We start from the raw sequence: 23,382 nt of genomic DNA on the forward strand, positions 1-23,382 counted from the left end.
CAAACCCGCCTGACTTCAGAGCCTGTGTTCACAGCAGCTCTGTCCTGTTGCGGCTAGGTCTGGGCTCTAGCTGGGGGGCATCCTCAGGGGGCGGGGATGGCAGTGGGGGCCCTTGTGGGGGTGGGCCTACCCAGAGTCACAGGGGACCCTATGAGTAGTAGGGCTGAGGAGTTGAGCCCTGGGCCTCATAGTTCACCTGAGACCACCCACCCATGTCGGTGGCCCAGCTCTGGGCAGCTGTCCCCACCCCAGTCAAGCCTCATTTTCCCCTCCATCCCCTGTGCAAGAAGAAATTGCCTTAGGCAGGGAGCAAGGGGGCCCAGGGCCCTTCTTGACTCTCTCTCACTTGTGTCCAAGGGCAGGCTGCTTCCCGTGGCTATGAATGCGAGCACCCCTCCCGCCTCCTCTTTGCTTGGGAGGAGCAGGAAGGCCCCACTGCACGGGTCAGAACTCAGAATGCTGTGGTCTGACGCGAGCCTGGGGTGTGGTAAAGACTCTCAGGCTTGGTCGGGGGCTCTGATCCCCGTGCCCCACCTGGGTTCCCCTCGGTGCACCCACAGGGACACCTCCGGATCCAGCATCTCTCCACGGAGCTCGTCTCTGTGTAATGGCTGGAATCCTGGCTCCGCCGCTTACTGACTCGGGGACTGTGGCTCTGCTAATATTGGTTGTGATAGATGGAACTCTTAGCATGTTCAGGATGTGGGCAAACCTGCCACATTTCACTCTCCTGATGATTCTATACAAATGCCATCCCCAGTTAATATAGAAACAGACTCAAAGAGACTTAAGTGATTTCATCAGGGCCAGGAAGTAGGGAAGCAAAACCTTTGAGCCTGTTTGCTCCTCTGTAAAGTGGGTGCAAGTAAGACCCATCTCTCACAGTTGTGGTGAGGATGAAACTAGTATCAGCCAATTAAACTGGCATAGTAGGTGCTCAGAAGTGTGACTTCTCGCCGTCTTGGAGATGGAGCCTGGAACAGTACATTGGGGTCACCTGGGATGTTTTACGAAGCACTGGTGCTAGGTCCTACCCTCTGGGACTCTGATTTAAGTAGTCTGGGGTGCAACCAGGGTACCAGGATTCTTAAAACTCCCCAAGTGAGAGAATCTTAAAAGCCACTATATTCTAGATCCTAAGGGGGTAGAAGATGGACATTGAGGGAGGCTGTCTACCCTGTTAGCTCCTGAAATAACCTGCTCACCACTTGCTGCTTGCACTCTCGTCCCTCTCCCTAATCCATTCTTCCATTCTTTACTCAACTGCCAGAGAGGTCATTAAAAACTTAAATTGGATCACTTTTCTTCAGTAACTTCCCATTCATGCCTGGGTCCTGCTGACTCTGTCAGTGGGTCTACTTAGAACCTTCCCTCCCCAACCGGCCCTTGGCCAATTCCTGCTCAGCCTTGATACTTTATCTTAACCAGCATTCCCACGAGGAGGCCTCCCTGGCCAGCTGTCTAGAGTTGTACTCCTTAGTTTTGCTCTTCCAGATATTGTCAAATGCATGATGGAATGAAGAAGATGCTTTTGAAATCATTTCTTTATTTGTGTGTTTGCCTATTTAAAGTCTTGGCTCCCTCACTGGACTCTATTTTTTTTTTAAGATACTTATTTATTGGGATCCCTGGGTGGCGCAGCGGTTTGGCGCCTGCCTTTGGCCCAGGGCGCGATCCTGGAGACCCGGGATCGAATCCCACGTCGGGCTCCCGGTGCATGGAGCCTGCTTCTCCCTCTGCCTTTGTCTCTGCTCGCCTCTCTCTCTCTCTGTGACTATCATAAATTAAAAAAAAAAAAAAAAAGTAAAAATAAAAAAATAAAAACGCTCAAGTGTTGTTTAAAAAAAAGATATTTATTTATTTATTTGTTTGTTTATTTATTTATTTATTTATGAGAGAGAGAGAGAGAGGGCATGAGCAAGCGGTAGGGAGGACAGAAAGAAGCAGGCTCCTCACTGAGCAGGGAGCAGGATGTGGGGCTCTGTCCCAGGATCCAGTGATTATGATCTGAGCTAAAGGCAGACTCAACTGAGAGAGTCATGCAGGCACCCCTCTCACTGGAATCTAAACTCTATGAGGGCAGGGTCCGTATGTGTTATTGTTCATTGCTGTACCTCAGTGCCTTGCAGAGGGTCTGGCACAGAGCCAGTGCTTAATAAATATTTATTGAATGAATGAATGGTAGATGAAATGGATGGATGGGTGGATGGATGGGTGGATGTATGTTAGGTAGGTACCAGTTCTACAATGTCTTAAGAGGGCTTGGTGTTTGGGGAATTTCTTAATTAATTAATTAATTAATTATTTAATTTCTTAATTATTTAAAAAACATTCGTAGAAAAAAATGTGTGTGTGTGTGTGTATGTGTGTGTGTGTAATAGCTCCCATCTAGTGGGTACCTACTATGTCTTATGTCAGTAGGAAGATGTGGAGAGCACTCCAGGGCCTCCCCCCTCTCAAATTCTCTCTCCATTCTTGAAAGCTTCTCTGCTCTCTCTCTAGCTTCTCACTGTCCTGAATTATACTGTCCCTCCTCCCTGATCTCCCCTTCACACTCTGGTCTGCAACATTACTTCCACCTCCTATGTCTTCCTTTGGGCTCCTTGGAGGATACCCCACACCTGTCAAAGCAGCAGGAGCCCCAGGCCTCCTCTAAAGACTGAGCCCACTAAGCAGCCTTGTTAGAGCCCCAGTGGACACTCAGGGAGAGGTGCTGGTGGGAAGCTGGAGCAGGATGCAGCCAGCTGGTACCTCAGGACCAGTTAAGCTTGCAGGGGAATCTTTTTTTTTTTTTTTTTTAATTTATTCATAGACACAGAGAGAGAGGCAGAGACACAGACAGAGGGAGAAGCAGGCTCCATGCAGGGAGCCCGATGTGGGACTTGATCCTGGGTCTCCAGGATCACACCCCAGGCCGCAGGTGGTGCCAAACCACTGCGCCACCGGGGCTGCCCCCTTGCAGGGGAATCTAAGGGTCCTGGGGAGAGAGCAGCCAAGGGGATTAGGATAAGAGCCATGGTCTGGTAGGCCTAGTTTGGGGACAAGATGAAGAATATGTGCCTCAAAGACCATCATGCTGGGTTTCTGGCCTCTGCCTCACCCTCCCCACCCAAATCCGCGGCCTGCCACTTGCCCTTGAGGGAAGACAGGTCTTTAGAAGAAGCTCAAGGAGCAGTGTCTGGTTGTCTCAGTCCCTGGAGCATGTGACTCTGGATCTTAGGTTTGTGAGTTCAAGCCCCATGTTGGGTGTAGAGACTACTTAAAAATAAAATTGTAAAATCTTTAAAAAAAAAAAATTAGAAGAGGGCACCTTAAGTGTCTGACTCTTGATTTTGGCTCAGGTCAAGATCTCGGGAGTCATGAGATCGAGAACCCCCTCAGTTCAGGCTCCACACTCAGCAAGATGTGATGTTTGAGATTCTCTCTTTCCAGCTCTCTCTGCCCCTCCCCCATGTGTTTTTTCTCTTTCTCAAATAAATAAATAAATCTTTTTTTAAAAGACAGTTTTTTATTTTTTTATTTTTAAAGATTTTATTTATTCACTCATGAAAGACAGAGAGAGAGAGAGAGAGAGGCAGAGACACAGGCAGAGGGAGAAGCAGGCTCTATGCAGGGAGCCTGACGCGGGACTGGATCCTGGGTCTCCAGGATGGTGCCCTGGGCCAAAGGCAGGCACTAAACCGCTGAGCCACCCAGGGATCCCCTAAATAAATCTTAAAAAAATAAAAGAAGCTCAAGGCAAAGGTAGCCTTATAAAGGGTTCTAAACCCAATTCCAATACAGGAAAGGGGCTTTTCCCACACCAACAATTCTCTGACGTAGCGGGGTATCCTGCAATTCAACTGAATTCTGACAGGATCAAGCTGGAGACAGCATCATATTCCACAGGTTAAGGCCTCAGTGCTACAGGAGAGGCTCACAGAGCTCAGAGAAACATTTTACTTACTAGATTACTGTTTTATTATAAAAGGATATACAATTGATCCTTGAAGAATACAGGAGGTTAAGGGCACCAACCCCGCCCCGCTATTGCAATTGAAAATCTATGCATAATTTTGGACTCCTTGAAAACTTAACTAGTAGCCTACTGTTAATCACAAATTCTACCGGTAACATAGTCAATTAACACATCTTTTGTATGTTGTATGTATTATATAAGTATTTTATACTCTATTCTTACAAAAAAGTAAGCTAGAGAAAAGAAAATCATAAGAAAATCATAAGGGAAATACATTTACAGTACTATCCTGTATCTATCCCAAAAAATGTACACGTAAGTGGACCTGTGTTGAAACTGTGTTGTGGGACACCTGGGTGGCTCAGCGGTTGAGCGTCTGCCTTTAGCTCAGGGCCTGATCCAGGGTCTGGGGATTGAGTCCCGCATCAGGCTCCCTGCATGGAGCCTGCTTCTCCCTCTGCCTGTGTCTCTGCCTCTCTCTGTGTCTCTCATGAATAAATAAAATCTTAAAAAAAAAAGAAAGAAAGAAAGAAAGAAAGAAAGAAAGAAAGAAAGAAAGAAAGAGAAAGAAAGAAACTGTTGTTCAAGGGTCACCTGTAACACAGGAACAGATGGAGGACACAGAGGTACAGGGCAAGGGAACAGCGGTGGGGGTGGGTCTTCCAGGCCACTCCCCAAGCACCTCCCCCATGTTCACCAACTAGGAAGTTCCCAGAACCCTGTCTTCTTGGGTTCTATGGAGGTGTCATCAGCTAGGCACAATTCATTAAATCATTGGCCTTTGGTGATTGGAATCATTCTCCAGCCCTTCCCCCTTCCCCAGAGCTGGAGGTGGTTGGGGGTGGGGGAAGACCCAAAGTTCCTATCCCCTAATCACAGGATTGGTTCCCCTGGCAACCAGCCCCCATCCTTAGGGACTTTCCAAAAGTCACTTCATTAACATAACAAACAACACCTTTGTGCCACTCCTCACTTCAGAAATTCCAAAGGTTTTAGGAACTCTGTGCCAGAAATGGACAAAGACCAAAGATTTATTTTAAATCGCAATGGCATACCACATCGTCAGCATCATCGTCCCCTCCTCTTCCTCTTCGCCACCTTCATGGCTGACTGTGGCAGACACTTCGCAGACATCCTCTCAGTTCATCCCCAAGCCTCCACAGAAACCAGGCACTACCACTATCCTTGAACAGATGAGGAAATTGAGGCTCATGGTGTTCATGTCCTTTGCCCCAGGTCACTGCACTGTCTGACCTGAGTCCAGCTCTTCAGCACAATACTTTACTGGGTCTCTAAAAGGCTATATAGCCTACAACCATCAGGAATCCCTAATCCTAAAAGGACAGCCTCAAACAGGGTGGGGTCTGCATGCTTTCTTCTCAGGAAAAGAATGGCAATACAGTAGAGCTCTCCTGTCATTTTGATAGTAGCTTGCCCTTCCCGCTTAGTGAAGGTGCTGCAGTTACTGTGGCCACCTCTGGCAAGGGGAAATTTAAAGGAAGACAGAGAGTCGTAGGATATCAGGCTGGGAGAGCCCTAATGCCACACCTCTCAGCTTGCAAGTTTAAAAAAAAAAAAAAAAAAAAAAAGTCCACAGAGACTTCCCACACCCACCTAAGAGCAGATACCTAAATTTGCAGTTTGGGTTCTCTGGATATTTCTGCCCATGTTCTCATGCCTGAGCAGCCGGCCTAGCGGCTGCTTTGGCAGATTTCCATTTTGAATTTCAGCTCTCTTACCCGCAAGCCCCTGGGAGCCTCCTGCTTCCTCTCATTTCTTGTGTCTTTAAAGAAAACTCTCCTTGCCTGAGCTTCCTCCCATTGGATTTTGTCCTTTGGAGTGGGGCCTGACTCTCTCCCTCGCTCCCTCCCTCTTGTCCTTCCCCTCTCCCTCTTCCCACCCAGACATCATCCTCTCCCTCATTCAGAAGGGGGAGCATGACCTTCAGAGGCTTCTGACTCCAAGCACCCCCAACCCAACCTTGACCACACAGACGCCCTCCCGTCCTTCAGGGCGAGGGGTGTGGGGGTTCTCTGGCTGCACTGCAGTGCCTCTAGCTGCAACTTCTCCCCCTCCCTCAGAGTTGCTGGAAGATTATTAGATAATTTTCAGATTTGTAAAGCGCCTTAAGCTCCTCGGAGGAAAGGTGGTATATGAGTGTAATAACAATAACAATCCTATCTGTCAGAGCCATTGAGAAAATGAATCTTGTTATCCTCAGGAACCAGCGGTAGGAACCTCAGCAAGAAACACGAAAATAAAGCGCAGAGTACAGTCTCCTGATCAATCAGATGAGGGGAAAGTGCCACCCCCGGGGCCAGGGTGGCATTGGAGGACCCCCCCCTCCAGCTCAGCGCTGGTGGAACAGGGCTCTCAGAAAGTTACCCAAATTGCCTCTGATGCTTCACCAATTAAAATGACTTTAGGACAAGTTGAAATCAACTTAGGGAGCAAAGCATTTTGATTCCTGAAACTCTCCGAAGGCAGCAGGGGAAGGCAAGTGTCTGAGCTGGTTGTCACTCATTCAGGAGTAATGATGGGAAAATCCATCACAGTAACGTGATTGAGTTTGGTGAATTAGCGAGGATGTTTACACTGTGCGATGGAAGTCCACGTGGGCCTGGCCAGGCGGCCGGGGCTTTTGACATGTGGCAGCTTCACTCCTAATGAGGTTCTCGGACTCCCCACTCGCCCTGGCTGGACTCACTGTCGCTGACTTCAAGTCAGCCTGTCTCACTCTTCGGGCAAGTGGCTGCGGGCAGGGCAGGGGTGGGCTCTGGTCACAGGGCTGCTTGGGTACTGGCTCTATCAGCAGCAGCCCTGCGACTGCTGGCAGAGCACTGGGCTTCTCCAAGCCTCAGTTTCCCCATGTGTAAGACCTGTGGTGATGTCATCCAACTCATAATGCTACCCAAGGGGGAAATGAGATGAGCTTCCTTTTAATTTTTCCATTCACCTCCCAAGCTCAGCCTGGTCACAGAGAGAAAGGAAAGTGGATTTTATGTCCTCTTACCTGGGGTCTTCATTCCCCTGAGAAGCAAGAGGAGTCAAGGAAGACAGAATCCTATGGGAAAACATAATGCGCTCGTCAAGTCCTGAGGTTGCGTCTTGACAGCTGTGTGATCTCGAACAAATCACTTAACCTCTCTGAGCCTTGGTTTCCTCATCTGTAAAGTGGGGATAATAATACAACGCCTGTGACTGAACAGAATTTCTAACGGTTCCAAACAGATATTTGTCAGTATGCGAGGGAAGACAGCAGGTTGTCCTTCCTGCTCACCGTGGCTGCCTGATGGAAGAAGGAGATTCAAAGGACAACAGGGGAGATTTTGAAACCCAGAGTAGGAAGCAAGAGTGGGAAGGGCCTGTAGAATTCATGGACCGGCTTGCTAAGAACTCTCCAGAGGAAATGACACAGTACTGCAGTATGAAGGATTCAAGTCAGACTGCAGACAGACTTCCAGACAGTCGGGCAGCAACAAGCCCACTCCTTCCTGGGGGTCTTTGGCTATACCTGAGGAAAATCTCTGCCACAGAGATGCTCAACCTGACTGTACCAGAAGCCTGAAGATGCTTCTGTGGGGCCAGAGAGGGGGCACACGGTGGTCCAGCAGGTCCTCCTCCAGGTTCTCTTTCAAGCCATGTCCTCTGGAGGCCTCTCAGAACCTACTCTGACCTTGAAGGGAAGTCACTGGGCCTATTCCGGAGCAAGGGCCATGTTCTTGCAGACAAGCCCAGGTCAGCCCCAGGCCACAACTCTATTATTTAAGGATTTCATAAAAGAGCAAACCTCCGGGCCTGGAAGAATGACCGGGATCCTGACTCTTCCTGCACAGGAAATGCAGCAGCTGTGCCAGAGCCCCGGCTTGACCTGCTGAGGACTCAGAGCCCCTGCAGACCATCCCCAGCCCAACAGGGCCCCACTGTGGCTTAGAGGGTGACACCTGGACTGGACTGGGCTTCTCCCTTCCAGACGGAGCTGGGACCTACCACCAGACCAACTGCTTGTGGACTCTGCAGTGATTTTATTGTAATTTCCTCTTGTCGCAGTTAATAGCATTAGTTTGTTAATTACTGTATATTTTAAAAGTAAGAGAAAAGGGAATTCCCACCGGAGATTTGTTCTTGGCTGAAACAATGTGATGTGAAGGGAGAGAGAGTATACGCAGGGAGGGGCGTATGAGCATATGAGCATGCTCTGCTGGTTTCAGCTCCTCCGACGGGGCCTGGGGCCAGAGATGGGGCTGCTCCTAGAGGCAGGGCTGCCCTCCCATCCTCCCCCCATCCCTCCCCTGCAGAGCCAAGCCCCTCCCTCCTTGCAGCCCAGCTCCTCAGCCCCAAACCTCTGTGGCAGCCCCCTATCCTCTAGCCCTGCACTATTATCAGAATGAGGCATCAGGCAGAAGAGGTTTGATGCTGCAGGAAGAGCCCTTGGGCTGAGGGAACCAGACTTGAGTGAATTTAGACATGAGGAGGGGCGCCTGGGGGGCTCACCTGGTTGAACATCTGACTCTTGATTTCAAATTTGGCTCAGGTCATGATCTCAGGGTCCTGAGATGAGCCCTGGGCCAGGCTCCCCACTCAGTGGGGAATCTGCTCGACCTTTCCCCTGCTCTCAAATAAATAAATAAATCCTAGAAAAATAAAGAAAGAAGAAAAAGAAAAAGAGACACTGAGGAAACCAGGCTGTGACCAGGGGCAACTGGTTAAGATGGAGTTTTTCATTAGGAAACAGAGCTGGATGGGACACCTGGGTGGCTCAGCGGTTGAGCATCTGCCTTTGGCTCAGGGCGTGATCCTGGGGTCCAGGGTCCTACATCTAGCTCCCCTCAGGGAGCCTGCTTCTCCCTCTGCCTGTGTCTCTGCCTCTCTCTGAGTCTCCAATGAATAAATAAATAAAATCTTAAAAAAAAAAAAGGAAACAGAGCTGGAATTTGGGGAGAGGCTCTTGCATTCATCTTGGGCAGGAGACTGCAGGCCTAGGGGGAGAGTGGGGGAGCAGCAGTTGTGATCGTACACGGAGACTCGGCTCAGGGGCCACGCAGGGCCTGATTCTCAGCCCTCCCTCCTCTGGCCACACAGGGACTGGTGAGCCACGTCTGCCCAGAGCAAAGGTGCCTTCTGGTAGCTGGCCCAGCTGGAGGGTTTCACTGCATGTTGCAGGGTTCACTGCCTGCATGTTCAAGCTCCCCCATTCCTCTCACCCAGAGTCCTAGAAGAACGGGAGCAGAGATGGAGCCAGGCAGCCCAGGAGGAGTTGGGGGCAGAGCATGGAGAGGACTGGTTAGTGAGAGACAGGGGAAGGGAGGGAGGGAGACGTAAAGACAGAGAAGGATGGAAGATGAGAAAGAAGTTCATACAATCTAGAGGAGCTGATTAAAATCCTGGAAGAAAATGTGATGGAAAGACTTTCTATCTTCCTATTGAGACATTTAACCTAAAAGAAATGAGTTAAATAATTTATACAGAGAACAAGTGAAATTTGCTTTGATCAAATTAAAAAATATGACTCTGGAAATAAAGTGTCCGCCGCGTCCTTTCCAGGCGGCAGAAAGAGCTGCCGAGAAACAAAATGACAAAGACATAAAAATAACTAACCCTAACCCAGCGAATATTAGTACCATATTTTTTGGGAGATTACAGGGCGTCACTGTGGGGCACGCAGAGAAATCCTCCCTAAGCACCAACAGGAGAGGTTTTGCTCATTGAGGAAGCCCCATAAAAACCAGAAAATGGATAAAATTTTCCTTTGCAAAAGCTATCTGACTTCACTCAGGGGTTGGCCCAGAAACCACGAGGGATCAAGTTAAATTTCCCATTCGTGTATTTCAAAAGAGGAAGAAAGCTGCTCACCTCCCCTCTCCAATTCAGTATATCTCAAAGCCAACCCATGTTCCTCTCATTTCCCCTCTACACACACACACACACACACACACACACACACACACACCTCTAAAGAAGCAACACAGTCTGGGGCACCTGGTTGGCTCAGTTGGTAGAGCATGTGACTCATGATCTCAGGGTTGTAAGTTCAAGCCATACATTGGATGCAGAGATGGGTGGAAGGAAGAGAGGGAGAGAGGGAGGGACGGAGGATGGATTACAGTCAAGCTCCAAGACTCCTGAGGAAGGGGTTAGCATGGATACCATTGACTGAACTGCTCTGAACCTGTTTGCTACTCTTTTAAATAGGGCTAACACCCCTTGTATAACATTGTAGTGAGGAGGGGCAGCCCGGGTGGCTCAGCACTTTAGCGCGGCTTTCAGCCCAGGGCCTGATGCTGGAGACCGGGGGTCAAGTCCCACATCGGGCTCCCCGCATGGAGCCTGCTTCTCCCTCTGCCTGTGTCTCTACCTCTCTCTCTCTCTGTGTGTCTCTCATGAATAAATAAATAAAATCTTAAAAAAAAAAAACATTGTAGTGAGGTTTAAAGAGATGATGGAGCCTGGCATGCATGGGAGCTGTCAGTAAGCATTAGGGGCCATCTCTTCTACCCTGGCCTGAAGAAATGTCTAAAATGTACAAGCAGAGCCTCCAGGAATCCTCCACTTGATCTGTGTCTCTACCTGAAAAGCCCACAGTGAGACACTATTGATCCAATCCTTGAGAGAGAGTTTAGCTTCAGTAACACCAGTCCCTCTGATTTTGGGGGTCCAGTGGGCCAAGAAGATACATTTAGTCCCAAACAGCTGGGAAGAAGATCTGAGGTTAGCCTTCTAGGGCTGCAGTCTCCAGCTGAATTTTTTTTTTAATTTTAATTTTTTAAAGATTTTATTGATTTATTTATTCATGAGAGACACAGAGAAGCAGAGACACAGGCAGAGGGAGAAGCAGGCTCCCTATGGGGAGCCCTATGTGGGACTCCATCCCAGGACCCTGGAACCACACCCTGGGCCAAAGGCAGATGCTCAACCCCTGAGCCACTCAGGTGTCCCTCCAGCTGAATTTAAATGCTTCAGAGTCAGGCAGCATCTGGCTCAGATTCTGGCTTCACCGCTTACTCAACTGTGTGACCATGGCCAAGTTAACTTAATACTTCCAAGTCTGTCTCTTAATCTGCAAAATGGGGACACTGTAGGAGCGGACCTCATAGGATTGAATGAGGTAAAGGATATACATGACATGCCTAGAGTGTAGTAAAAGTTTGATAACTGATGATGGATAGTATTTTTTACAATGACCTTGGAGAGACATTCAAGATCAGAGTGAGTTTTCTTCCCACGCCTTGGGTTATGGTTTATGATCCCCGCTTGGGAGGAGGGTCTAACTGACCGCTGTTCTGGTTGCACCACACAAAGGGCTGCGGTCAGCTTTGGGACCACCTTTAACAGTTCTCTGAGCCCAGGAACCAGGATGAAGAGGGAACTCAAACCCCTGATCCATAAGGGCTAGAGGAACTGTTCAGCCAGTGAGACTGGGGTGTCTGCGGGCTGGAATGGAGGACTTCTGTCACTTGCTAGAGGGGGTCTGGAAGTGAATATGGGCTTCTGCTGAAGGCTCACTTGAGAAATAGGAGCTTTGCAGCAATAAAAGAGACTGCCTCCTGGGGAAGTGAGTTCCCTGTCCCCAGGGGAGTGTAAACAGAGCATGGAGGTAATAGAAAGGGGCACTAAGCATCCCTCAGGACTCACTGGGTGTCTCTGGGCAGCTCTCAGGGTGCGTCAAGGAAGCTCAGGATCAGAAGTGGCCCAGCCTCTGAGCGGGGGGTTGGGGGGGTCTCGGGGGTTTTGCCCCCACTCTTCTTTTCTGTATTCCTTTTTTTTTTTTTCAAGATTTTATTTATTTATTAATGAGAGACACACACAGAAAGGCAGAGACACAGGCAGAGGAAGAAGCAGGCTCCATTCAGGCAGCCCGACTTGGGATTCAATCCTGGGTCTCCAGGATCAGGCCCTGGGCAGAAGGCGGTGCTAAACCGCTGAGCCACCCACCCAGGCCGCCCCCTATACTCCTTCTTTTCCTTCTCGGAGTTCTGTTTCCTTTTCCCCACTCCACCCTGCAGAGGACCCCTGAGAAAAGCCAAGTCCAAATGGGAATGGAGTCTGCATACTGTGGAAGTGTTTGGTTAAATGGAGTGAAGATAAAGGAGAGAGAGGCAGGTGATACACGTGAGGGAGGGTGACAGAGGGAGGAAGGGAAGGCAAGGGGGCAAGAGGAGAAAAAAAAGGAAGAAGGGGAGACAGAGAAACCAGAGCAGTGTGCGGAGAGAGGGAGAAGCAAGACCAACAAAGAGAAAAATCAGGAAAAAAGGCTGAGAGGGAGAAACAGGAATGAGAGACAGAGAGAGAAGGCAAGAAGGAGTGGAGGCCGCCTCCCCACCTGCAGCTCTGCTCCTCTCTCCTGGCTCTGACGCCGGCTGGTGGCTGGTGGGTGGGCCCCAGGCACACGCGTGTGCGCACACAGGCCTGGCCGCTGAGCCACCCTGTGTCACTGCAAGCGTGTCAGCCCTGGGATGGGGATGAGCCGGCTTTTATCTCCTCCGGCTGCACAGGATTTACAAGCTTTTGAAATGCAGGATTAATAAGAAGAGGCCGGTGTTTTAATCTATAATGGAACAGAAAGTATCATTATTGTTAAATAATGCACAGCCTGTCGTTTATTAAGAATTAATGGCTTATCGAGTGCTCAGGTTGCTGCAGCCGCCTCTGCCCTCCCAGGCCTGGGCTCCTAGCTGCTGGCCTGGCCGTGTCTCTTGAGTCCTACTGGCCAGGAGCAGGCGGGAGGGGCAGCAGCCAGGCAGCATGGGCCTGGAAGCCTGTGTTTCATTCCCTGGCTTGGCCTTTCTCAGTGGCCTCCCGCCCCCCCCACCCCCCCACCCACCGGCTATAGAGTTGTGGGGGAGATATGATGGGCAGAGTCCACCTCCTGCCTTCAGCCTGGATACATCTGTGCCTTCCGAGGAGACAAAAAATGTCCTGACCACATGGGGCTTACCCATTCCACCTCTTTTTCTAGGCCTATGCAAATTTGGCTTCCACCTCTCACACTGAGTACTCTGGCAGTGGTGACCATGCAGACACCAGGGAGGAAGGAGGTCCCTTCTCCCCTCTGAGACTTGGAGACAGAGAAGCATCTATGGATGCACCTTGGCCCTAGGAGCAGGGAACCAGCATTTCTGGAGAACTTTCTCCATGCCATTCATGTCACAGATATCTTCTAATCTGCATCACCACCCTAGGATGTACTGTTTCCTCCATTTTATAGATGGGAAAACTGAGGCTTGGGAAATTTAAGTCATCTATCCAAGGCCATACCACAGATGGCAGAGCCAAGTTCTTCTGTTACCCCAAGGCCATTTGTACTCCAAACTTTGGGCACTGGCTCTGGTCTCTGTCTCATGTTGGGTGGCCTCAGGGATGGTACTGCAAGAACTGTTACAGTGTCCGTGTGTCTGTTGCAGGGAGGGAGCTGTGACTGCAGTGATGCCCCATGCAGCAGCAAACCCAGCATCTTTACCAGCTGGGAAAACTGACTCAAGGAGCCAGGGAGTGAGTGGGTCAGGGATGACACCACAGGAGCCGGACACGCAGCTCAGCTATCACAGCCACACTCCATCCTTGAGCCCGTGTGACAGAGAGCTCCCTGTCCTCCCCTGCTACCAATCCCGTATGGTTTGGGTCTCTGGCCAGAAATGCCCATGTCTGGACACAGAGGCTGACCAGGTCTCGACCATATCTGAGACAGGGATCAGAGCTGTGTGACCTTGGGCAAGTTACTCTGTGTCTCTGAACCTCTGTCCAATGGTAATCGTGCCTGCCTCAAAGAATTATTGGAAGTACTGAATGAGAAGCCATCATTACTGATACTGGCAGCTGAGAGTGGCACTGGCAGTCATTGATTCCAATGCGAACACACTTCCAGCACCCACAGCCCACCGGTTTCCACCCTAGCTCTTCATTCCACAGACAAGTTGTGAGTATCAGAGACTATGTGACAAGCCTCTGCTTACTGAGCGCTCTGGCCAGGCTGTGGGGGGTGGGGGGGGCATAGGTGGTGAAGGAGCCAGAGGCTGTACCTGTCCCCACAGCCCCCTGGCCTCACCCTCACGCGCCTGCCCGCCTGCCCATCTCCTCCCACTCCATTCTTGGTCATCCTAGCCTCAGCTCTCTCCTGTCTCCGTCTCTCACTGCCACCTGCTTCCAGCAACCCCATGTGCACCCTCCCCGAGCGCCCCTGCGTTCTCACCCCGGGGCCTCATCTCTGTGTCCACGATCTGCCATCCTCCACCTTCCATTCCATCCCCCTTCCCTCTCCCCCGCCTCCCTGCCAGCTCCTTCCTCATTTCCTTCATCTTCTTCTCCCTTCCCGAGCCAGAGCCCAGCTTCCCTCCCCCCTCATCCCCATCTCACCCAATCGCCTTCCTGATTCCCGTTCCAAGGGCTCACTGCCTCTTCCCTCCTTCACCCCACGTGCACGTCTCTCCGCTTCCCGGTCCCCACCCCCAGGATCCCTGCCATTCCAGATACGGGGTGCCGTGGTCCTGGAGGCCGCGGGGCTACTGCCCCCAGAGGCCGCTGCAGGGAGGTGCACAGCAGGGGGCTGAACCCCCAGCACCCCAGGGCGGGTGCAGCCCCCCCCGAGCCCGCTGTGGCTGGAGTCGCCCGATGGGCTGCCTGGGCGGCGGCCCCTCCCGCTCCCGCTCGCACCCGCAGCCCCCCCCCGCCCCCGCCCCCGCCCCGGGCGGCCACCACGCTGGGACCCCGGCCCGCAGCCGGCCCCTCACGGGGCTCCCGGTTTATTAACCTGCCTGTCGCTGCTCTCGCCGCTGAATAGGGCCTGGGGGGCGGGGGGGGACGCTGGCAAGGGGGCCTCCGGCTTTGCCGGGGTCGCCATGGCAACGGGGCCGCGGCCACCGGCTGGGCGGGCAGCGCCGGGGGCGGCAGGCAGCTCGGTCCTGAAGCCTCGTGCAGCCCGCGGGCTGGCTCCCGCCTGACAGGAGGAGGGGGGCCCGGCCCGAGCCGCGGGAGGCGAGGCCAGAGGGTGTCCGCACCGGCGCCAGGCAGCTCTCCGCGGCACGGGAGCGCGAGCCCCTGCGGCCTCGTCCCCGCTGTCGCCCAGCGGCCACGTGCGGCCTCCAGGCAGCGCCAGCTGTCCCGCGGCGGGCCAAGCGCCCTGGCCGGCCAAGCCCTCCGGGCTGTGGTCGCTGTCGGTGCCGCTTGCTCTCTCAGCCGCTTCCCTGCGGGGAAGAAGGAAGGAAGAGGAAGAGGAAGGGGGAGAGAGAGAAAGGGAGAGGAGGAGGGGCTGAGGAGGGCCCGAGACGGGGATCCCGGCAGGTGGGAGAGCTCCCGGAAGTGCGGATGTGGGAGACGGGTGCCCTAAGGGGGACCCAGGGCTGCCCGGCTAGGCTGCAAGGATTCAATAAAGAGCTCGACATGCGTTTCCTCGTTGAAGTTCCTTCTACCCGGTACTGGCCCTCCCCAGCAGTAGAATCTGTCCTTCCTTCAGGCTCACATTAGGCACCACATCCAAGAAGCCCTCCCTGATTCTCTCACCAGATCCAGTTGCCTCTTTTCCGAGACTCCTTGCCACTTGGCCTCTAGCTCCACCCTAGCACTGCGGTTCCCTCAGAAGAGCAGTAATGGCTTGGACTGGGGTTTCCCATGACATGACGTGCACTGAAGGCTTTACGCCCGTTTTCTCATTTAATTCTCCACACAACTCCATGAGCTAGGTGCCCTTATCATCGCCATTTTACAGAGGAGGAAGCCCAGGTTCAAGTTAAATAAGTTGCCCCACATCACCCAGTTGGAAAGTGAGGGCTCAAGGCCAGGTTTTCATGACTCCAGGGCCACCAGTTTTTCTTGCCACAGGCAAGCAGCCTCCTCCTCCCCTCTTCCCGACTCCCTTCCAATGCCCAGCACAGTGCTGGTGAGGAGTGGGTGCTTGAGAGCTGTTTTAAATTGGTTGGTGGTTAGGGATCCCTGGGTGACTCAGCAGTTTGGCGCCCCCCTTCAACTCAGGGTGCGACCCTGGGGTCCCGGAGTCAAATCCCACATCTGGCTCCCTGCATGGAGCCTGCTTCTCTCTGTGCCTGTGTCTCTGCCTGTCTCTCTCTCTGTGTCTCTCATGAATAAATAAAATCTTTAAAAAAATAAATAAATAAATTGATTGGTGGTCAAAAAAAATTGGTTGGTGGCCAATAAATAAATAAATAAATAAATTGGTTGGTGGTCTCTTTTTTTTTTTTTATTTATTTATGATAGGCACACAGTGAGAGAGAGAGGCAGAGACACAGGCAGAGGGAGAAGCAGGCTCCATGCACCGGGAGCCTGATGTGGGATTCAATCCCGGGTCTTCAGGATCGCGCCGCTGCGCCACCCAGGGATCCCTGGTTGGTGGTCTCTAGAAAGGTCTGAGCATGTGGCTGGGCATCGGGCTTGAGAAGGCCAGGATGGAATGGGCAAGAGCTGGGTGCCCTCAGGTTTTGCTGGGGCCTGAATTAGCTGAGCTAACCTCATGAAAAGCAAATGCCACTGAGCCCTCATTTCCTCCTTACACTGCCTGGAGGCCACCCTGGGTCTCAAAACTACCCCCTCCCTGAATTCCTATGGCTCCTGGGCCATGGCCCCCCCTGGTGGCCAGAGGGTCACAGTGGTGGGTGGTGGGAGAGTACACAGGCTGAGAGCTTGCCTGTAGCCCACTGGGCTTCTCTCTATACCTTCTCTCGCGGGCTCCCTTGGGGAATGGAAGCCAGGAGCCTCAGATAACCAAGTCATTGTGGAGCCTGGCCCTTAACCCAAGCCTAGAAGACAAAGTCCCCTCCCTCCTTCCCCTCCTGCCCCATTTGAAGTGTGCGGGTAGGATGGTGTTGGCAGAGGACCTGCATCACAGCCTCCCCCCAGTGTAGATTCCATCCCCATTCCTGCCTTATATCCAACAAGAGAGGGTTTGAGGCTGAGGGGTGTCTGCCAGGAAACATCACGAGAGCCGCTTCCCTCTCAGGTTAGGGTTTTGATCTGGAATCCAGGAGCTGGAGTCCCAGGGGGGCTCACATCAGTACTGCTCCTCCACCCCAGACGGGTACACGCCATCCACCTCCCCCCGTAGGAACCTGCAACACCCGCACCTCAGCTTTGAAGGCAAGGCTCCTGACAGGCTGCTGTTCCCATGGCAACCCCATCCCAGGCTGCCCTGCCCAACCGTCCCTCCGCCTGCCTTCCCCCAGCCTGAACACACATCACCTTCATTCACAGAACAAGAACTGCTTAACCTGGCAAAGTGGACCGCTTCCTCCTAGCTTTCTCTCCCCCATTCCTCCCATTTTTTCTTCCTTTGCAGTGGAGATCCACCAACCAGAGAGAGAAATGCTGAGAGTGGCAGTGGGAGCAGGCCTGGATTAGAGTGGGTAAAGAGCTGAGATGGGGATGGGAGGAGCCATGGCTCAGTGTCTCCCCACCCCTGGGCCCCCAAGACTTGTACCTCTGCTCTCCCATTCCCAGTTCTGTCTTGATTCTTGGACCTCTGTCTCCGCCAGCCCTAGTTCTGTGACCATCCAGGCCCCAGACAGGCGCCCTGATGAGCCCAAGACCCTAGAGCACAACAGTGCCAGGTCTCAGCCTCCAGCTCAGGTTTTTCTCTCCAGTACCAGCCAAACTGGAGCTCAGCTCTGGAGCTCAGCCCAGGAGCATTAAGGCCCCTCCTGACCCTGTGCCCCTCCTGTATAAGACACTGCCTTGCAAATGCAAGAGGGGTAGGAGGATTTTAGTTTATAGTGTGATTTTTGAAAAGATTTTATTTATTTATTCATGAGAAACACACAGAGAGTCAGAGACACAGGCAGAGGGAGAAGCAGGCTCCATGCAGGGAGCCTGATGCAGAACTCGATCCCAGGACCCCGGCCGGGATCATGACCTGAGCTGAAGGCAGACAGTCAACCACGAGCCACCCAGGTGCCCCTTATAGTATGATTATGACAAGAGCTGGAGGGAATCTCCCACACCCCAGCCCTGGGGAAACAATTCAACTGCCCTGGCTGGGAGAAAAGAATCTTGGTTTCTGGCACTGGCAGGTGCTGTCAGAAAGTCAGGAGGAGTCTGCTTCTAGCAGTCCCATCCCTGCAGGAGGCCCTAAGCATGGTCAGCAGCTCAGCTTCAGAATCAACCAGCCTGGGTTTGAATCATAATGCCCTAATTTACTCACTGTTTGATACTTTCCTTCTCTGAGCCTTGATTTCCTTATCTGAAAAGCAGAGATAATCATATTCAAGTATATGGCGAACATCTATGAGCCCTACATCCCTTCCAGACACAGGGCTTTATATATGATGTTTCATTCTCAGAACAGCTCAGTGAGGTAGACATTATTGCTGTGTCTCTTCTGCAGAAGGTAAACTGAGACTCAGAGAGGTTAAGGTGAGACTGCAAGGGGGAAAGCAGGGTTTTGATTCCAGGCAGTGTGAGATAATGTACATAATAAGTCGGGATATTCTTAGTAGTGAGGTTCTGTGACCAAACTTGGGGCTCTGTCTCTCACTTCCTTCACTCTGAGGAAATGCACGGGCTCCTCTGGGCTACAGGCTGGAGGTCAGGGGGGTACCCAGGCTAGGTGAGGTTGGAGATGTGGTGGCTATAGGAAGGCAACTAGCCTTGGTCCAAGGAATGTCTGAATTGGCTTTGTTGTGAGATTGTCTCTGGGCCCAACCCTCAGCCTTGGAAACAAAGTGAGGAGGTAAGACCTCAAGGAGAAAATGACTAATCCAAGGTCACTTGATAAATAGGCAACTCTACTGCCCCACCCCCACCCCCCATCATATGCAGCCTACGTCTATTTTAGAAGCCTTGGAAAGTTAGAATCCCCAGGGAAGGGTGGGGAGGAGTGGAAGGGAAGCAATTCTTTCTGTTTATGAGGCTTCCCTGGAACTCAGACCCACCCAAGCAGACTTGCAGTTTCCCCACCTTCCTTGTGCCCACCTTCAGCAGCCCACCTCTCAAGAACCTAACTCTCCCTCACCCCCTACCTTGGGTGAATGTGCAGAACAAACAGCATTGTTCTCTATACAATGGACAAAAAGAACTTGGGAATTCACAGAATGGTCCTGAATTTCAGCTTCCTTCCCCTGCAAGCCCTAGAGAGATCTATTGTCTGTAAACTCCACTTAAAATATGCACTATGCTCCAGCTGGGGAGCCACTTAAGATGTCCCGGAAGAGCCTCCCCTACCACTACCCCCTTCCCCTCCTTCCCAGGCCCTGTTAGAACAAAGCAGGGAAGAGGAGGAAGAGCAGCTACCAAGAACCAAGCTGAAAACAACCCTGCCCCCCACTCGGTGCTGTACCCCTTGGTGCCTTGGGCCTCTATTTTGCAGCTGAAAGGACTGTCTAGCCCTGGGGTTGAGGGGCCTGACCCACTGGAAACCCTTCATTGCTGTGCCTTGGCATGGAAATGAAGGCTTCAGGGTCCTTATCCTCTCCTGTCTGCTTACAGGGACCTCCAAGGACAGGGAACTCATCACCTTATAAGGCACCTGTTCCACTCCTGACAAGTCTCACTATCATAAGACTTTCCTTAGAAGGAGCCCCTCCCACCTCCCCAGAAGGAGCCCAGTCCTTCACCTTCTGGCTCCCTATTAATGTGGTCTCCCTCTGGCATGTGACAGGTTTCCTGGAATTTGAAGGCTGCCCCAGCAGCCCCCTGAGGCTTTATTTTTCCTGGGCTGAACACCCCTGCACCCTTCCCCCAGGCCCTCTGAGTCTGTGGTTTTGAGTCACTTCACCATCCTGTTTTCCTCCTCTGTGCAGCCTGGTGTGTCACTTAGGGCTCTTAGTGTTGGAGCCCAGAGCTGACCCCAGCAGCCATAGGCATTTATTCAATAAATATTTGTTAAGTACCTTCCAAGTACCAGGCACTGTGCTCACAGCCGGGGATGCAGACAAGATCCTAACTCTCCCAAGGCTTGTAATTCTGGTGGAGAAGTCAGATACTGATAACAGATAAGCACAAAAATGAATGCATAATTACCAAGTGAGATAGGGATCTGACTAAAGCAACTTGGTAATGTGAAAGCATCTAACAAAAGAATCTGATTTAGTGTGAAAGGGAAAGGAGTGGACCACCCTAGGCTTCCTGACATGTAAAGGATATAGTTTTAACTAGAGAACAAGGATAGGGAACAGAATTTTAGGGGGGGGGAGACTGTGCAAAGGCACTGTGGCCAGAAGGAATTTATCTCATTCAAAGAACTAAAGAAAAAAACAAAAACAAAAACAAAGAACTAAAGAAGCCAGGGGGACACCCCGGTGAGGTGAGGAGTTGCACTTAATTCTAAGAGCAATGGAATGACCCAAATGTATATATGCAATAAAAGCTGATTAAAATTCGCCTAAAAGGGATCCCTGGGTGGCGCAGCTGTTTGGCGCCTGCCTTTGGCCCAGGGCACGATCCTGGAGACCTGGGATCGAATCCCACGTCGGGCTCCCGGTGCATGGAGCCTGCTTCTCCCTCTGCCTGTGTCTCTGCTCCTCTCTCTCTCTCTGTGACTATCATAAATAAATAAATTTTAAAAAAATTAAAATTTGCCTAAAAAAGACACAGATCCCTAGCATGGCTGGTCCTAAAGCAGTTCTCCTAAAGCTTTTGTGTGTGCTGTTCCCTCTGCCAAAGGTGCTCTGTTCCTAGGTTTTTCTGAAGCTGACCTGTTTTCATCATTCAGGGCTTTGCCTAGCCTAGCCAGCCTAAAGGAGCTCTGGCTACATGCCCTGTCACTCTCTACTCCTTTAGCCTGTCTTATTATTTTTAATAGCCATTTTCACAATCTGAAGGTGAACTATTTATTTCTTTGCATGTTCACTTTTGTTCTCTCACTAGAAAATAAACTCTGGGCGGGAATTTTGTATGTCTTAGTGGCTTCAGCCCCCAGTGTAGTGCTAGCACGTAGTAGGACCTCAATAAATAATAAATGAACAAATGAATGAATAACTGAATGGACTCCAAGATGAAAGGACCTGTGTTTACCCACAAATACACATATATAAATTCATAGATACTAAAGGGCAAATGCATATGTGTCCGAAGTCACACAGAGACGTCCTTTGCCTACGTAGCCACCTCTCAAGGGGCCTCTTAAACAATTCAGAGTCATGGCCTGTACAGTTCATTGCACTGCTTCAGCTAATCAATACCTATACTCTCTGGCTGGACGAAGACCTGTACAAACAGACATGTGTCAGGTCAGCTGTTGGTTAATCAAAGATGAGGGTGGAATTTTAAGTGCCCTATGAGAGGGGCAGTAGTAGAAAGAGATGGACGATGTGGCTTAGAAGCAGTAGAACAACTCATAGGCTCCATCTCCCACCTCTTTCTGGGGCCCTAGCCCAGTCCCATTGCTCCCCATGTCCTGCTCTACTGGGCAAACCGGCATTGTATGGGAGCTAGAACAGAGAAATTTGAATTTAGTGGCATTTACAGAGCTTGGAATTGGACTACTTAGGCAACTTTTTTAACAAGTATTTACTGAATACCTACTAAGTGCAAGGGACTAAGTGCTAGGGACTATCACATTTATACATAATAGCTGATTCAGGGCAGATTGTGAAAAATGATTGAGGTTGAAATTTTAGGGATGCCTGGGTGGATCAGTGGTTGAACCTCTGCCTTTAGCTCAGGGCGTGATCCCGGGGTCCCAGGATCGAGTCCCACATTGGGATCCCTGCCAGGAGCCTGCTTCTCCCTCTGCCTACCTCTGCCTCTTTCTGTGTGTCTCTCATGAATAAATATATAAAATACTTTAAAAAGAAATTTTAGAAGTAGAAGCTTTGTGGGGCTCCTGGCTGGCTCAGTTGGTAGAGCATGTGACTCTTGATCTAGGGGTGGTAAGTGTTAAAAAAACTAAGTAGAAGCTTTGTGTTCTCAGAGTCCACATGGACTGGGGGGACAGGGCATGGTTATTTCCCAGAGAGGGAGCTCACGGATAACTTCCCAGAGTATTATTTAAAATAATGACTGCATTGATTGAGCACTTACTATGCGTTAGGTACTTTTTACATGGATTCTGTCACTTAATCCTCACTATATATCTTTGCTAGGGGATTGCTCTTTTTTATGGGAAGAGTAAGTCTCAGGGGGGTTAAGCAACTTGCCCAAATTTTCAACAACTATTAAGTGGCAGAATGAATATTCAAGCTCAATGGGAGAGTCCAGAGCTCCTACTATTAACCATAAGGGTGGTCATAGCTATGCTGAAAGCAAAGGTCCTAACTCAAGTAGGCAGGTACGTACAGTCCATTCTAGGAAGAAGACAGCTTGAGCAAAAGCTGGTAGGCATCGCTGCCAGGTCTGTCTGTTTTGGAAAAGCTATGGTAGCCTGAGATCCTGGGAGATTAAAAAAAAGCAGCAGCAGCAGCAGCAGCAGCAGCAGCGAGATTTTGTCAACTGGCCTTTAGTGTGTTAGCCCCATGGTAGTTTCTTGCACTAGGTGTGTCTTTCTCTAGTCCCCAAACAGAATTTAAGAGTGGACAAGGAGGTGGCCGGGATGGTGCTTCTGGTGAATTGGTCTTCTCCCTACCCTGGCTGGTGGGGGCCACTTGGGGACACTCTCTGGGCCAAGCGCCTCCTCTGCCCATCTGCATCCCTGCCTCCTGACTCATTTCATTCCAACCAATAGATTTGTAACATGCAAATTTAATGAATAGGCAAAGAAATGATTGGCTCATTTTCCCCTGATGTAATAATGCCACTATTCAAGTAACCCCTAGGTACCTTCCCCCCATCCCATTTCTGGGCATTTGATCATGTTTCTGGCAAGAAACTCCAACTCCTCTATTTCCCCTTTTCTTTTCCCATTCTGAGTTGGTGAATCACTTAAAAACACCCTACTCATCTCCTAAGGAATAGGATGTGTGGAGGACCAGAAGAACCCTTAGGCCCAAACCATCACAGTCCTCCTGAGAGGCCCCGTGTGCATCTGCTGGCTGTGAGCAGCATCAAATCCAGGACAACAGAGCCCATTTACTAAGAGATTTTGTGAGAATCCATGTCCAAAAGCTTCCTGAAACCAAACCCCGGCATATCGGCTGTTCCTTTCAGCCCCTAATTTAGTAATTCTATTGAGAAAAAGAGATTGTGGGTTTTTTTATTTGGTGTGATTTATTCTTTATCATATAAATAATAATAATTTACAAAGCTCTTCCCCAAACAGAAGAGAATCTGTACATAAAAATAAACAAAAATTAAACTGAGCTGGGCCTGGTGCCCAGAAAACCAGCCAATTCCAAACACAACCGGGGGGAAAATTCCTCCAGGTCCTGGGAGCTCTGAGGACTTGGCTGAATTCTGGGTGGAGGCTCTGGTCTGGGAAGCCATTGCCCCCTCTTCCTGTGATCTTGTGCAGGACGATGGCTCCCCTGGCAGCCAATCATGGACAGCCAACCAGCAGACTTTATGGGCTGGGATGTGGGTGGAATTTGGACCCAAAGGCATAATCAATTTTT

At 50.9% G+C, this 23,382-nt stretch overlaps 1 long non-coding RNA gene across 4 annotated transcripts; it reads right to left on the reverse strand.

The window, feature by feature from the left end:
• Positions 1-1,605: 1,605 nt before the first annotated feature.
• On the reverse strand, positions 1,606-22,522 carry LOC112658972 (uncharacterized). Of its 4 annotated transcripts, XR_007406255.1 has the most exons (8): positions 22,172-22,522; positions 19,786-19,877; positions 18,099-18,137; positions 12,279-12,503; positions 8,453-8,592; positions 6,972-7,125; positions 5,014-5,142; positions 1,606-1,774 (listed from the first exon to the last, which is right to left on the reverse strand). It is a non-coding gene; the product is annotated as an uncharacterized LOC112658972 (long non-coding RNA). The 4 variants fall into 4 exon arrangements; XR_007406253.1 differs by lacking the exon at positions 1,606-1,774 and having other exon boundaries at positions 4,972-5,142; positions 6,972-7,022; XR_007406252.1 differs by lacking the exon at positions 1,606-1,774 and having other exon boundaries at positions 4,972-5,142.
• Positions 22,523-23,382: the final 860 nt, after the last annotated feature.

This window comes from Canis lupus, chromosome 2 (genome assembly GCF_003254725.2).
Source record: "Canis lupus dingo isolate Sandy chromosome 2, ASM325472v2, whole genome shotgun sequence".
NCBI classification, from domain to species: domain Eukaryota; kingdom Metazoa; phylum Chordata; class Mammalia; order Carnivora; family Canidae; genus Canis; species Canis lupus.